This window comes from Amblyomma mixtum, chromosome 6 (genome assembly GCF_055824585.1).
Source record: "Amblyomma mixtum isolate Tamu chromosome 6, ASM5582458v1, whole genome shotgun sequence".
Taxonomy (NCBI): domain Eukaryota; kingdom Metazoa; phylum Arthropoda; class Arachnida; order Ixodida; family Ixodidae; genus Amblyomma; species Amblyomma mixtum.
In genome coordinates, this window is record NC_143017.1 from 138541603 (window position 1) to 138555482 (window position 13880).

A 13880-nucleotide genomic window follows, 5' to 3' on the forward strand; every position below is an offset into this window, starting at 1 on the left:
GTAACGTCATGTATCACGTGATTTGGAGGCGCACAACCACAGCGACGGCGCGAGGTGGGCCCCCGTTTCTCCACTGCCGTGACGTCATCGTGTCACGTGGTGTGCCATCATCGTGTCACGTGATATGGAGTCGCACAACCACAGCGACGGCGCGAGGTGGGCTCCCGTTTCTCCACTGTGGTGTGACGTCATGTATCACGCGATTTGGAGGCGCATAACCACGGTGAAGGGCTGAAGTGGTAGCTAAAGTAGTATGCTTCGCATAAAAAATAAAAAAAAAACAAAGCTCCTTGTCGACGACTTGTACCCCGGTCTCCCGCGTGACAGGCGGGGATACTAGCCACTATACTAACTAGGAGGGATGGGGGAAAATGGCATCACACCGCGTCCTTAACAGAGAGAATCTCGCTGTGCATTAGACTATCGGCCATGGGCAGAAGTGGTAAGGAGGAAAGTATGCAGTGTGCACAGAGCACATGAGAGAAGGAAGAAAAAAAAATAAGCTCCCCGTCGGGGAATCGAACCCCGGTCTCCCGCGTGACAGGCGGGGATACTGGCCACTATACTAACGAGGAAGGATGGGAAGGAGAGCCTCACACCGCGTCCTTAACAGAGAGAATCTCGCTGTGCATTAGACTATCGGCCATGGGCAGAAGTGGTAAGGAGGAAAGTATGCAGTGTGCACAGAGCACATGAGATAAGGAAGAAAAAAAATAAGCTCCCCGTCGGGGAATCGAACCCCGGTCTCCCGCGTGACAGGCGGGGATACTGACCACTATACTAACGAGGAAGGATGGGAAGGAGAGCCTCACACCGCGTCCTTAAAGGGGCACCGCGATGATTTCCTCAGTACCAGTTAATATCATCAAATAGATTCATCACGCTTTTCAGAGACCAGAGCAAAAAGAATTATTGAAATCGGAGCATGCAAACAAAAGTTATTCCACTCTGAAAATTCGAAATGAAAAGCTCGGACGAAAACGCATTTCACTCGCCCATTTCACTCACCCAGTGCCCAGATTGGGCGCTACCAATCAGAACCGCGCCTAGCGCGCACGCAGCGGAAGCGTGCATGCAGTTGTTGCTTTGTCGGGGCTGTAGACAGCCGCGAATTTTGACGGCGTCTTCCCCCCGTGTACGCGGCACCATAGTCAGGGCAGGGGTGACTAACAACAAAGGAAGCTCCCCGAAGTTTCTTTTTTTAGTCGGACTGGAAGGCTGTGGGCAGTAGCCCCCCTCCCCCCCCCCAAACTCGACTCCCGTCTCCTGTCCGGCCTTTCTCTTCCCAATTCTGGGCAAGGTGTGTCGACTGGCTTTTTTTTTTCGCTGCCGTCTTGGTATGGTCACGGCCGGTTCGACGCGCGCGCTTTCTGTTTCGAGCCAACGTTTTTTGAACAGCGCTGGCCGCCATGAAGGTTTGAAGCGGAATGGAAAGTGTCGCCCCTAGCTGTATTCTTGTTAGTTTTCGTTCGCTTTCCCAGCTTCTTTCCAGTTTTTGTGGCATGCGAAAAGCTTTGAGTACTCAGAGACATAATATTTTGGATCCATCTCGCAAGTATACAGGAACAATATGCAAACTGGACGCCCAACCAATGAGAAAGGCAGCGCCCTATCTGGATGCCACCTCATTTCCGCTGCAGCAAATAGCCGCCGCGTTGCGACACCATCGGCTCGAAACAAGCATTTCCAGAGAAGATTAAAATATCAAATATTATGAGTTCGGTGATCTCATTGCGCGTTCAGGACTCACAATGTCCTTTACTCTGCATACAAAGAATAAAAACCCCATGCTTTATCTACGTCGCAGGGCACCTTTAACAGAGAGAATCTCGCTGTGCATTTGACTATCGACTTTGGGTAGAAGTGGTAAGGAGGAAAGTATGCAGTGTGCACAGAGCACATGAGAGAAGGAAGAAAAAAATATAAGCTCCCCGTCGGGGAATCGAACCCCGGTCTCCCGCGTGACAGGCGGGGATACTGACCACTATACTAACGAGGAGGGATGGGCGAAAATGGCTTCTCGCTGTGCATTAGACTATCGGCCATGGGCAGAAGTGGTAAGGAGGAAAGTATGCAGTGTGCACAGAGCACATGAGATAAGGAAGAAAAAAAAATAAGCTCCCCGTCGGGGAATCGAACCCCGGTCTCCCGCGTGACAGGCGGGGATACTGGCCACTATACTAACGAGGAAGGATGGGAAGGAGAGCCTCACACCGCGTCCTTAACAGAGAGAATCTCGCTGTGCATTAGACTATCGGCCATGGGCAGAAGTGGTAAGGAGGAAAGTATGCAGTGTGCACAGAGCACATGAGATAAGGAAGAAAAAAAAATAAGCTCCCCGTCGGGGAATCGAACCCCGGTCTCCCGCGTGACAGGCGGGGATACTGACCACTATACTAACGAGGAGGGATGGGAAGGAGAGCCTCACACCGCGTCCTTAACAGAGAGAATCTCGCTGTGCATTTGACTATCGACTTTGGGTAGAAGTGGTAAGGAGGAAAGTATGCAGTGTGCACAGAGCACATGAGAGAAGGAAGAAAAAAATATAAGCTCCCCGTCGGGGAATCCAACCCTGGTCTCCCGCGTGACAGGCGAGGAACGGGGGGGTGTCCTAACACGAAACGGAATGCAGACATGGTACGTGGTACAATGATTACAATGTGGCAGGGCATGTCATGCGAATGTAAGATAACCGTTGGTCCTTAAGGGTAATGGAGTGGATTCCAAGAGAAGGCAAGCGTAGCAGGGGGCGACAGAAAGTTAAGTGGGCGGATGAGATTAAGAAGTTTGCGGGTTACGGTGGCCGCAGCTAGCAAAGGACAGGGTTAATTGGAGATACGTGGGAGAGGCCTTTACCCTGCAATGGGCGTAATTAAAGCCCCTAGAAAAGCTCATAAAGGGACTTTAGGCCTAGTCAGGCCGATGATGATGATGATGATGACATTGTGTACACGTAGCGCAGGAGAGAGAGACAAGGAGAGATGACAAAAGGCTCCTCGTCGTGGAATCGAACGCTGGTCTCTTTTTCTTTTCTTTCTCACATGGTATTTAAGGAAAAGAAGGGGCTATATATGCTGACCATTTACAAAGCACTCAGCTATAATGCCGGCGCTGCGCAAGGTGAAAGAAATCTAAACTAACACAACAAAAAAAGGCGGCAAGGTTGGACAACGTATAGCGGAAGCCATAGAACGAGGTGGAAAGTCCCTTCCTCGTAAAAGTCCTTTAGCTGGAGCATTATTCGGCTAAAACAATTTCTGATAGGAACAACATGTTCAACGTTGCGATCGAACATACGCGTTTTCCGCAGGCTGTGGAGTCGAACCAGGAAAATCATGTCATAGTGTTTGTAATCATGTTGAGAAGCCACTAAGAATTTGAAACACAATACGAATTTAAAACAGTCTTTCTTTGTACCGTAAAAGCGCTCAAAAGAAGAGGACACAGAACGATAGACACTTTAAATTGCCCTCCTTTTTTGAGTGCTTTTACGGCCGCCTTCTGTAGTGCCCTTTGCAGCTCGTGCAAAAACGAAATTGCGTCTTTGCAGAAAATGAAACAGCGTTCAGTGGTTTCAGGTATTATTGCACTGTCGAGAGTTAACAGAAAGCACCAAAATATTTTTTTTTCTATGGAGCCACGCGTTAACAGGTGTATCGTACAGCTTGAGCGTGTAATTTATTGAAAATGTTTTGGTGCAAGGAGAATACGGCGTTTAGCGCACTCCATGGTTCATTCACTCATCATTCTTGAGACCAAAGCAGGTAGAACGATACTGTGACGGCAGAAAGAGCATCGTTATCAATTGGCTGCACAAATTCTCGCGCGGAACAGAATCAAAGTACTCAACAGAAATCTGTACCAGAAAGGTTACCGAAGCAAAACTTACATCATAAATTCCTCTAAAGAAGGGCGCTCAGTAAAATTTTGAAGAAGCCGCTACGTTCGGAAGCAGCTTGCCATGGAGTTAATTTGCAAGAATGTTGTAATAATTGGATAGGAATAATCACGAAAAAAGAAGAAACAGGCAATTACAGTGTCTCACATACAGGTGCCCAAAGCCCTGCCCCCTGCACAAAGAGGTCTGTAAAGGTTATCGCGTAGCAACGGCTCAAATTTGCATGACCAAATAAACGTCGCAAATATTCGATGGAAACAGTGGATAGCGTCTAGCACAGTGGATAGCTGTTAGCGTGCATAATAAATTTCTGTTGCCAGAAAAATGTTCCGGGCCTGGGGTCGACCAAAAATTGAAAGCCGATGAGAGACAAACAGTTTGAACATAACGCTCAACTGCCTGAGCCCGATCCCTTGACTGCATGCAGCCTTCCACAGAGCGCAGTTTAGTAGCGAAAGCTACATTGGCCACGAACTTGCGATTTCGCTCTGGCGATGCTCCGAGGAGGCACAGGGACCGACCTTGAGCCGTTGCCTAGCAACCGCCGCAGCTGGCGGACGCCGCCGTTTGGTATGACGTCACACCGCTTGCCTCGTCGTTGCGCTTGCTTTCGCTATGTATATCCTGACATAGCCGAGCCAAGCCACTGCCAATTTTTTCTGCATCAGTAGACTGAGGCCTCTACATCGAAACCCATCGTGCATACCTCTAGCAGGACAGGAGTAAGAATAGATTTAAAAACCGAAAAATTCGTATGAAATTCCACCGGGACCAGGCGTTCTTGGGAGAACTATTTATTAGTTCTTCTACCTCCGGGCCCGTGAAAGAGCCTCTATAATAACAATACAATCATCCCCTCATAAAGGCGTCACAAGGGACGTCAAATACGTGAGAATGTCGGGATTATGTAACAGGGAGCACCGCATAATAGCTCTCAAATACACACTTCGCTTGTACTTGTCATTATACAATCTTAAACAGATATGAGGAAAGTGGGAGTAAGTTGCACCCTTTTATAAAAGGGTGTGCGGTCGAGGACAGTTTGCTCCCATTTTATTCCCATATAGGCGTATTCGTGTTTTGAGTGTAGGGTGCCATTGGACATCGTTCCCAGAATCAGCTTTGCAGTCACAAGACGTTTCTCATCAAGCAAAGCTTGTCGTGTCGGGTGCTCCACTGTCGGGCGCTCCACTGACATCATCCCGTGACTACTGAGATCCCGCGACCACTGGCATATACTGAATTCGTTGCCAGCTTCCCGAGTGGACCTAGTGGCAAAAAAATAATGCAGCTGTATTACGTATATAGCTCGGGTTACGGTTATAGTGTTACTGTACGGCTCAGCGGAGTGGTAGACGCAACTTTCCGTCGGCACGATGACCGTGCGTCAGCCGGATACTTAAACCGTTTGCAGTTTAGCGTTTGTATATACGGCGCAGTAACGCGGTGACTTATTCCGAGACACGCCTCCTATTGGCTGAATTCTCACCGTTGGCTGAGTGTGAGCTGCGTGACATAAGCGTATATCTATAGGTACACCACGACGCAGACCACAGAGCGGGGCCGGCAGTGTAATCTTGGAGGAATCGGAAATGCACTTTCCGAGAAGCAAGCATCGCTGACCGGCAATGCTGCGCTTAGAGCACTTATATTTTCGGTCGCGGCGACGGATCTGTGCAGATGTAAGCCTCGCCACTCTTATAGCGGCTTGATTGCAATTGAGAGCCTTCCAGCGGGTCAAGTTTCCGTGAATTAGGAGTTTTTCGCTCCTAATTGCGCTCGCAAGTGCATGCTAGCAGGTGCACACTCGCAGGTGCAGGAGCACAAGTGCACTCGCAGGTGCACCTGTGAAGTGCCGGGCGCACACCGAGACTTCAAGCGACGCACCAGTCGAGTGGGTTTACCGTGGCGACGGGTCTACCAGGCACAGTCACGACCGGCGACTAAGAACGGGTACGTATACAGCCAAAGCTCATTATTTTCTATCTCCATCTTTCGAAACGAACTGTTGATGTTTCGGAAAAAGATGTTCAGCGCGTCGCTCGTGTTCTTTCCCTCAAAGTTGCCCACCACGATGACTCGGTGGTTGTGGCGTTCGGCTAGTGAGCACGAGTTCGCCCTGAGGAAATTTTGAAGAGAACTTTTTCAACGACTATATATATACTGCATGATGATCTGGTTAGTCATTTTTCGGGCAGTGCTGAACTTTTTCAGTGACTATATATACTGCAGGAGGATCCGCTCTGTCATTTTTCGGGCAGTGCTGACACTGCTGTTCACATAACATTTGCCAGTGCACCATCCACGCTTGCAGAACCTACTGCACCGCTCTTTCACAAGTCTGGCTTCTTGCGCAACCAAGCTACATATAGTTACACGCGCGCCAGTGACGTTTGGAATGAGGTCTATTTCCCAGCGTCGTATGTTGTATATACGCGTGGCCTTAGTGAAGACATTACGAGACCTCTTTTCTGGTCTGTCTCGTTGTTTTTTAGCGCTTCACGTCTTCCAGCTATGCACAAAATTGTCCAAAAGCGTATTTTTCTATGGGATGCTCTTTCACTGACCTCGGTCCACATTTCCCTTTTCTCCGCATTATGTGCTTTAATTTATCAGTTTGAAAGAGCGATTTCCGAATTTTTTATATTGCTATTTTGTCGATTACTACAACGACACCATCGTCTTCGGTGTCGCAGCATGCCATAGCTGCGAATTACCGCGAGCACCTGCTGGTCATGTCGGCCTTAATTGGAGAGGGCGCTCTAATCGAGTGGACTGCCGTAGAACAGTTGGTAACCTCAAGTGTTCATTATTATTATTATTATTATTATTATTATTATTATTATTATTATTATTATTATTATTATTATTATTATTATTATTATTATTATTATTATTATTAGTCTTGTTTCTTCGGCCCGAAAAGATAACGAGGTCTGGAAACCTTCTTTTTTTTCACTTAGTAAGGCTACGCCACGCGTACCATTTTCAATTGATTTCGGGAAAACCGAAAATACAGCTACGCGATTGCAGTTTCTTGAAATAATTTCCATGACCTTTAAACATTGCACATCAAGGCTCAGTTTACTTTTTCAGACACACAGCTTCAACAAGGTTAAAACATGCAAAACGAAATAAAAAATACAAAGTTACATCTGAAATGCATGAGTATCTACCGAAGAAGTACAAATTCTTGACGCCGTCGTTGGTCTCGATACATGGCTACTCATCACTTTAATTTACTCTGTTGGTTAAAGTAGCACCGTCGACCAAAATAACATCAACAAGGTTGTTATGTGCACCGATATACTACTACATCGGTTAACAACATTTATTGCTTTTACTAACACTGACGGTGAAAGGGAAATCAGTAATGATGTGCAGACGCACACGCGCACGCACAGAATATGAACGTAAAGCACTGATCACGCAAAAAAAAGAAGAAGAAAAGGCTTGCTCTTGCATCAAAAAGACGGAAGACACCACAGAAATGCACCAACAGGTGCGGTGTTGCAGCTGCTGGAATAGCTAGCAAACAAGGTAGAGCCCTGCCCATGCAATACCAAGAAAACTTGAGAAGTTCCGCAATCCACAAAAGAGCGATAACGCTACGAAAGAAGGCCACGAGGCAAAGGAAACAGCAGCGTTTGTTTTATCTAGAAACAAACGCAGTTCAGCCGAAGTACGAGATAACGAGAAGCAAGGATAGATAAAAGTCATTCTCCCGCATCGAAGAGCAGGGGTTAGTGCAAGATGCAGAAAAAAAAAATGAAGGCACACAGAGATACAAAAAGCTTCAACTTATCGCATCTCTCCAGGTACGTTGTGACTCCCTCTCTCGTTTTTCTCGCACACCGCAGAACAAAACTCCCGGACTTGAATGACATGGTCACAACCGGCACATTCACATTAGCCATCATACAATGTTCCGCGCTCATTGGCTAAAACCTGATCACGTGTTTCCTGGCCGTGTCGACTGCATTTCGTCCGCAGCGTAAAGCGCAAACGCCGTGTGACCTAGGCGCATACGTTAAATATCCCCAGGTAAATGAAATTACCCGGAGCTCTTTACCACGCCTCTAACATGCCCCGTGTAGCTCTGGCTCGTTAAAAAAAAAAAAACCATAAACAAGCAAGCAAGGAAGTACAAAAATATTTAATGGTAATTATACAAAGTGGTAATGCGAAAACGTAGCGCTAGCTTAAGAGGAAAATGTCTGTACTCACAGAAGGATGCCGCTCCCCGCCGCTGTGGCTCAGTGGTTAGGGCGCTCGGCTTCTGAGCCGGAGCTCCCGGGTTCGATCACGATCGCGGCGGCCGCGTTTCGATGGAGGCGAAACGCAAAGGCCCCCGTGTGCTGTGCGATGTCAGTGCACGTAAGAGATCTGTTGGTCGAAAATATTCCGGAGCCCTACAATACTGCGCCTCTTTCTTTCTTTCTTTCTTTCTTTCTTTCTTTCTTTCTTTCTTTCTTTCTTTCTTTCTTTCTTTCTTTCTTTCTTCCTTTCTTTCTTTCTTTCTTTCTTTTCTTTCTTTCTTTCTTTCTTTCTTTCTTTCCTTCTTTCTTTCTTTCTTTCTTTCTTTCCTTCTTTCTTTCTTCCTTTCTTTCTTTCCTTCTTTCTTTCTTTCTTCCTTTCTTTCCGTCTTTCTTTCTTTCTTTCTTTCTTTCTTTCTTTCACTCCCACCTTCCCCCCTTCCCTTACGGCGCGGCTCGGGTGTCGACCGAGATGTGAGACTGCGCCATTTAGTTTCCTTAAAAATCAGTTTTCCGAAGGGATGAAACTGCGATGAAATGATTTTGCTTGAATGCCCTTATAGTTGCCGCTGATCCGGATCATGAGAGGGAAATGACTAGAAGAATAAGAATGCGTTGAAGCGCATACGGCAGATTATGAGTGGCTGTTTACCAATATACCTCAAGAGAAAAGTATACAACAGCTGTATCATACCGGTACTCACCTATTGGGCAGAAACGTGGAGGCTAACGAAGAGGGTTCAGCCTAAGTTAAGGACAACGCAGGAAGCAATGAAAAGAAATATGATAGGTGTAACGTTAAGAGACCGGAAAATGGCATAGCGGGTGAGTGAACAAACACGGGTGAATAACATCCTAGTATAAATCAAAAGGAAGAAATGTGGTTGGGCAGGGCATGTAATGCGAAGGCAAGATAACCGCTGGTCATTAAGGGTAACGGAGTGGATTCCAAGAGAAGGCAAGCGTTGCAGGGGGCGACAGAAAGTTAAGTGGGCGGATGAGATTAAGAAGTTTGCGAGGATACGGTGGCCGCAGCTGGCAAAGGACAGGGTGAATTGCAGATACGCGGGAGAGACCTTTGCCCAGCAGTGGGCCTAGTCCGGCTCATGATGGTGATGAATGCCCTTGCGATGAAATAACTCTGCGCTGCTCGTACACGTGGATGACGCGAAGCATTCTCCTGAAGCGAACGGTAAGACTGCTTGCCCGCCCGCGTCAGCGCTATCCACTTATATTACATTATGTGGATATCGCAGTGCTCACCGCCTATATAGGTGGCGCGCTGAAATTCAAGATGGCTGCCTTGGAAAGTGTAACGCTGTTTTGCCGATACGTAGGATAATCTTGGTAGTGTAGCTGCGTGCGCTGAGGTTGCTGGGCAGCAATATGCCACTGTCATTCGCTAATCAGCTCACCCCAGGAGATATAGTGAGCCATTAGAGCAGGGCCGACCGGGATTCAATGTTTAATTGAAGGTGGAGAGGTGCTAATAGATCTTACGCAACATTATTTGCTGCGACATAAGCTTCCAATACGGTGAGGACGCCATGAGTTTGAATCGACTGGCGGATACTTCTAGATCCTACTTTCCCGCCGATAAATGCGTATTTTGGTGCTGGTCAAACGTCAACATAGCCAGCAGGAGCCAGATAGTCAATCTTTACTAAAAGCTCTTATCGGGAGTCGTCCTCAGTGCCCCTTAAAGGGTCCCTGAAAAGGGCGTTAGAGGTTGGCTATAAAATGCTTGCATTTTAGCAGCGGGCTGCTATCATTCGAATGATAGCAGCGGACTGCTATCATTGGTTCGCCGTGCCAGCTCGGCTCTCCGGGGATTTCCCGCGCGTCTCGGCAGCTGGCGGAGGAGCAAGTGAAACCTAAGTTCGCGCGACTTGCGAGATGGTTAATACTCTCGCGCCAGATACAACAGCGCTAGTCCGCTACAAAGGACTTAAAAACGCGTTTGGCCGAGCGAAGCACCGTGTCGCCCATTAGCATAGAAAGCTCCAAAATGCAAAGCAATAGTGTTGCAAAGAAACGTCGCAGAAACACTTCGTAGCAAAACGTTTGGTATTTTGCCTGAGCACATCTAGAAGCTTCGCTTTGATAAGCCGGTGGTACTAGAGAACAAATCACTGGCGATGAAATGTGCACTTCATAGGCTTTCACTATGGTGGCGACACCCATACCAATGCGCAGCTTCATTCACCACCCATTCTTGCCTCTGCTGAATATCTTTCGGCCAAAAAGGGGGAATTTCTGGTTGTAGACGGATCTGGCTGCATACTGAGGCAGCAACGCATTCGTCTTATTTCGCATTTAGCCTCCATGTATTTATTTATAAAGCAGAAAGCATATCAGCGTACGCCGCGCTAACCAAACAGGAAACGCGCTTATGTTGCCGTTCGGTCGCCAGTGCATTGCTCATCACTTTCTTGAATTTCTCTCACCGGCATCTCTCAGCAGTTCCTGAGCGCTTGCTCTTCTAGTCTTCTTTCGCTCGTGCTTTTTGATGCCTACGATTGCGAGCACAAACACGCCTTTCCCGGTAACCTTCCCCTTTTTAGCTATAGCACCTGCCGCGCTGCGCGCTGCCTCAGGGGTTAGGGCGCTCGGCTACTGAGCCGGAGTACCCGGGCTCGAACCCGGTCGCGGCGGCCACGTTTCGCTAGTATATAGTACAATACTTGCGAAAGAATTGCACCGTACTGTTCCCTGCTACCCCGACGACATGAACGGGCGCTACGATGAAACTGAAATCCAGCCCCCCTCATGGTGAGTGAGACATATATGGACGCCTATGACTGTGATGTGGCACCGTACTGTAATGTTGCTCTTCTAAAATATTCCCTTTCATCCATGATTTGAGCGGTGACTCAATGCGCGGCAAAGTGGCTATCATCCCTTCTATAATGCCGATATTACCATTGTCGAGGACAGGTCTTTCTTAAGGGGGAAAGGGGGAGCTCCTTGCGGTTCACGTCTCGTGGAAAGACAAATTTTGAGTCCTCCCATGGCTATTAGCTAGGGAGGAAGGGGTTGGAAGTTCGTGGCAAGGACGCACTTGTTAAATGTCTGTACTATTCAACTTTAAACAGCTGCATAAGGGGAAATTTTCGCGTGTTTGTACGATTGCTCAGCCTTTGAGTGCAATTAATAAATGTTAGTTTATCACGGACAGTCGCAAAAATAACCAATTTCTCAGTCGCAATTTCTCACGTACGGCCTAGGGAATGATATGCTACATCGTTATGCCAGTTAATTTGGGACAGAAATACTCACTTTTCCGTCGTCTATAAATGTCTCGGCGCAGTGACTGCCAAGCCCTTTATAGTACTTGCAGTGACCGCGTAAGCCCTCACACGCAGTGAAAGAGGAAGATGGTCGGTAATTCTCACGGTTGCACATCACTTGCTTCATGCGGTAAATTTACCAGACGCGGACATGATGCGACGGTATAAGAACCTCCCGCTGGGTTAGTTGTTGCTCACTTGACGAAACGTGTTCGGAATAAATATGTTATACACGGAACACTACGCGCATGGGTAGTTCGGTGTTTTCTCGCTCTATGGTATCTTCTTGCAGACAGCGTGTCTATAGCAGACGCAGGTGTTGTACCGAATTTCACAGTCTGGTGAGTAATACACGGAGATTCCAAGCTGCTGGTAAGCTTGTCTGACGGTGCTGCCCAAGGTCGTTTCGAATGAATGAATGAATGAATGAATGAATGAATGAATGAATGAATGAATGAATGAATGAATGAATGAATTTTATTCTCGTCATCATGGGGCCTCACGGTCTGGGCGCAGCAATTAGGAGGGGGTGCCTCTCAGCCGGCTCTCAGCACCGGAGACCGCGGAGAAAATCTTGTAGTAAGCTGTCCCCGCCTGGCGGATGACGAGTCTTTGCTGATCCGGTTCGTGGCTCCGGATCAGCTCTTCCCAGCTGGCAAGGTCTGGGATGCTATGTGATTTAGCCCCAGGAGAATGCTGACACTCCCAAATTACGTGATTTTGCGAAGTCATTCTGTGGCAGCTGCTGCAGAACTCAAGCTCCGCAGTGTCTTCATCGTGTATAGAGTACGGAAAGAATCTGCTGACCTGAAGCCTCCTCCAGGCCCGACACTACTTTGGAGTGAATGACCTATCCAGAACTGAGAGTCTTTTCTTGTGCAGTCTAGGTGTTTCAGTTATTTCGTTATATACGTTATGAGAGGGTCTTGATTCCCACTCAGGGGCACTTCCAGAGCGCAGCTCGGATGTATAATTCTCGAGCGAGGCTATTAGCAGCCTCATTACCCGGAATGCCCTCATGAGCAGGGACCCATATGAGGGAGACCTCTCTGCTTGAGGGGTATCTTCTTAGTAATTTGGCGGCTTGACTGGAGACCACCCCCTTACAAAAGTTGGGAACAGCTGCCTTATTGTCAGACAAGATAGTCTTGGCTTTGGTACTGACGCATGCTAGAGCAATTGCCGTCTCTTCTGTCACTAACGCATTCCTAGTATTAATCGATGCTACAGTCACTTTTTTTGCCCTTCCACGGTGGCTTAGTGGTTACGGCGCTCAGCTGCTAGCCCGAAAGACGCGGGTTCGATCCCGGCCGCGGCGGCCGAATTTCGATGGAAGCGAAATTCTAGAGGCCCGTGTGCTGTGCGATGTCAGTGCACGTTAAAGAACCCTAGGTGGTAAGTCGCTTCGGGACGTTAAACCCCAAACAAACCAAACTTTCTCCCCATTCCCATCAACGAACGCGATGACCGAGGCGACATCGGCCGCACAGGCTGCGTCGCAGAAGGCTATGTTCCCCAGCGGGTCCCGGGCAAGATTATTCATTGTTCTTCGAGCTCTTTATTACGCTCCGGGTGCATGTTCTTAGGTATACTGGCAATTTTGAGATGCTTCCGTATGCCTAAGGGGATTAGCTCTGCAGTATACGGGGGTTTCCTTTCGCTCTCCCCCAGGTCATTTAGGATCTGTCTGCCTGCTATTGAGGAGCTAAGCCTCCAAACCTGCGCTTCTCTTACTGCCCTGGTGATCTCCGCACAGGTATTGTGGACTCCCATGCTAAGCAGCTTCTCCGTTGAGGAGTTCGGCGGGATGCCGAGAGCTCTTTTGTATGCATTCCGTATTAACTTGTCTATTTTCTCCTCCTCTTGCTCACTAGGATTCAAAAATAGAGTCGCGTATGCAACCCCACTTACTATGAATGCTTGTACTAATCTGAGGAGACAATGCTCTGCTCTCGCAGGCCTTTGTTTCCGAGGAAGACCCGCCTAAAGATACCTATGACCTGGGTGACATAAATACTAAGCTTCCTGATCGTGGTTGTGTTCACGGCAAACTAGTTCCTTTTTGGTGCTAACCTACCGCCGCCCCCATCCCCGGACATCGAGTGCCCCTCCCCCCTGCAAAAAGTTCTGCGGACGCCCTTGGCTGTGTTGCGTCCGTTCTTCTGGAGGAAGTATCCAAGGGCTCATATTATCAACTCTAGATACTAACCTACCACCAACGACAACTTCTATCGGGCCGTGTAGATGAGGGAAACGCGTCTCTTTCTTCGCTTCGTTTGGGGGGGTGTGCACCCGTTTAAAGTGCGCGCTACAACGCATTGACTCGTCGCTAGACGGCGCCCTTCACATTCAAACTTCAGTTAGAAACGCTTTATACCTCTCTGTACCCCCGATCTAGTAACGTTGCCCTATTCTTCATAGTTTCTCTTTCCCATG

The 13880-nt window shown here is 48.1% G+C and overlaps 5 non-coding genes across 5 annotated transcripts; all 5 read right to left on the reverse strand.

The window, feature by feature from the left end:
• Positions 1-503: 503 nt before the first annotated feature.
• Positions 504-575, reverse strand: TRNAD-GUC (transfer RNA aspartic acid (anticodon GUC)). The gene has a single exon. It is a non-coding gene; the product is annotated as a tRNA-Asp (tRNA).
• A 143-nt stretch (positions 576-718) lies between these two features.
• Positions 719-790, reverse strand: TRNAD-GUC (transfer RNA aspartic acid (anticodon GUC)). Its single transcript has one exon. It is a non-coding gene; the product is annotated as a tRNA-Asp (tRNA).
• A 1137-nt stretch (positions 791-1927) lies between these two features.
• Positions 1928-1999, reverse strand: TRNAD-GUC (transfer RNA aspartic acid (anticodon GUC)). The gene has a single exon. It is a non-coding gene; the product is annotated as a tRNA-Asp (tRNA).
• Positions 2000-2118: 119 nt separating this feature from the next.
• Positions 2119-2190, reverse strand: TRNAD-GUC (transfer RNA aspartic acid (anticodon GUC)). Its single transcript has one exon. It is a non-coding gene; the product is annotated as a tRNA-Asp (tRNA).
• Positions 2191-2334: 144 nt separating this feature from the next.
• On the reverse strand, positions 2335-2406 carry TRNAD-GUC (transfer RNA aspartic acid (anticodon GUC)). The gene has a single exon. It is a non-coding gene; the product is annotated as a tRNA-Asp (tRNA).
• Positions 2407-13880: the final 11474 nt, after the last annotated feature.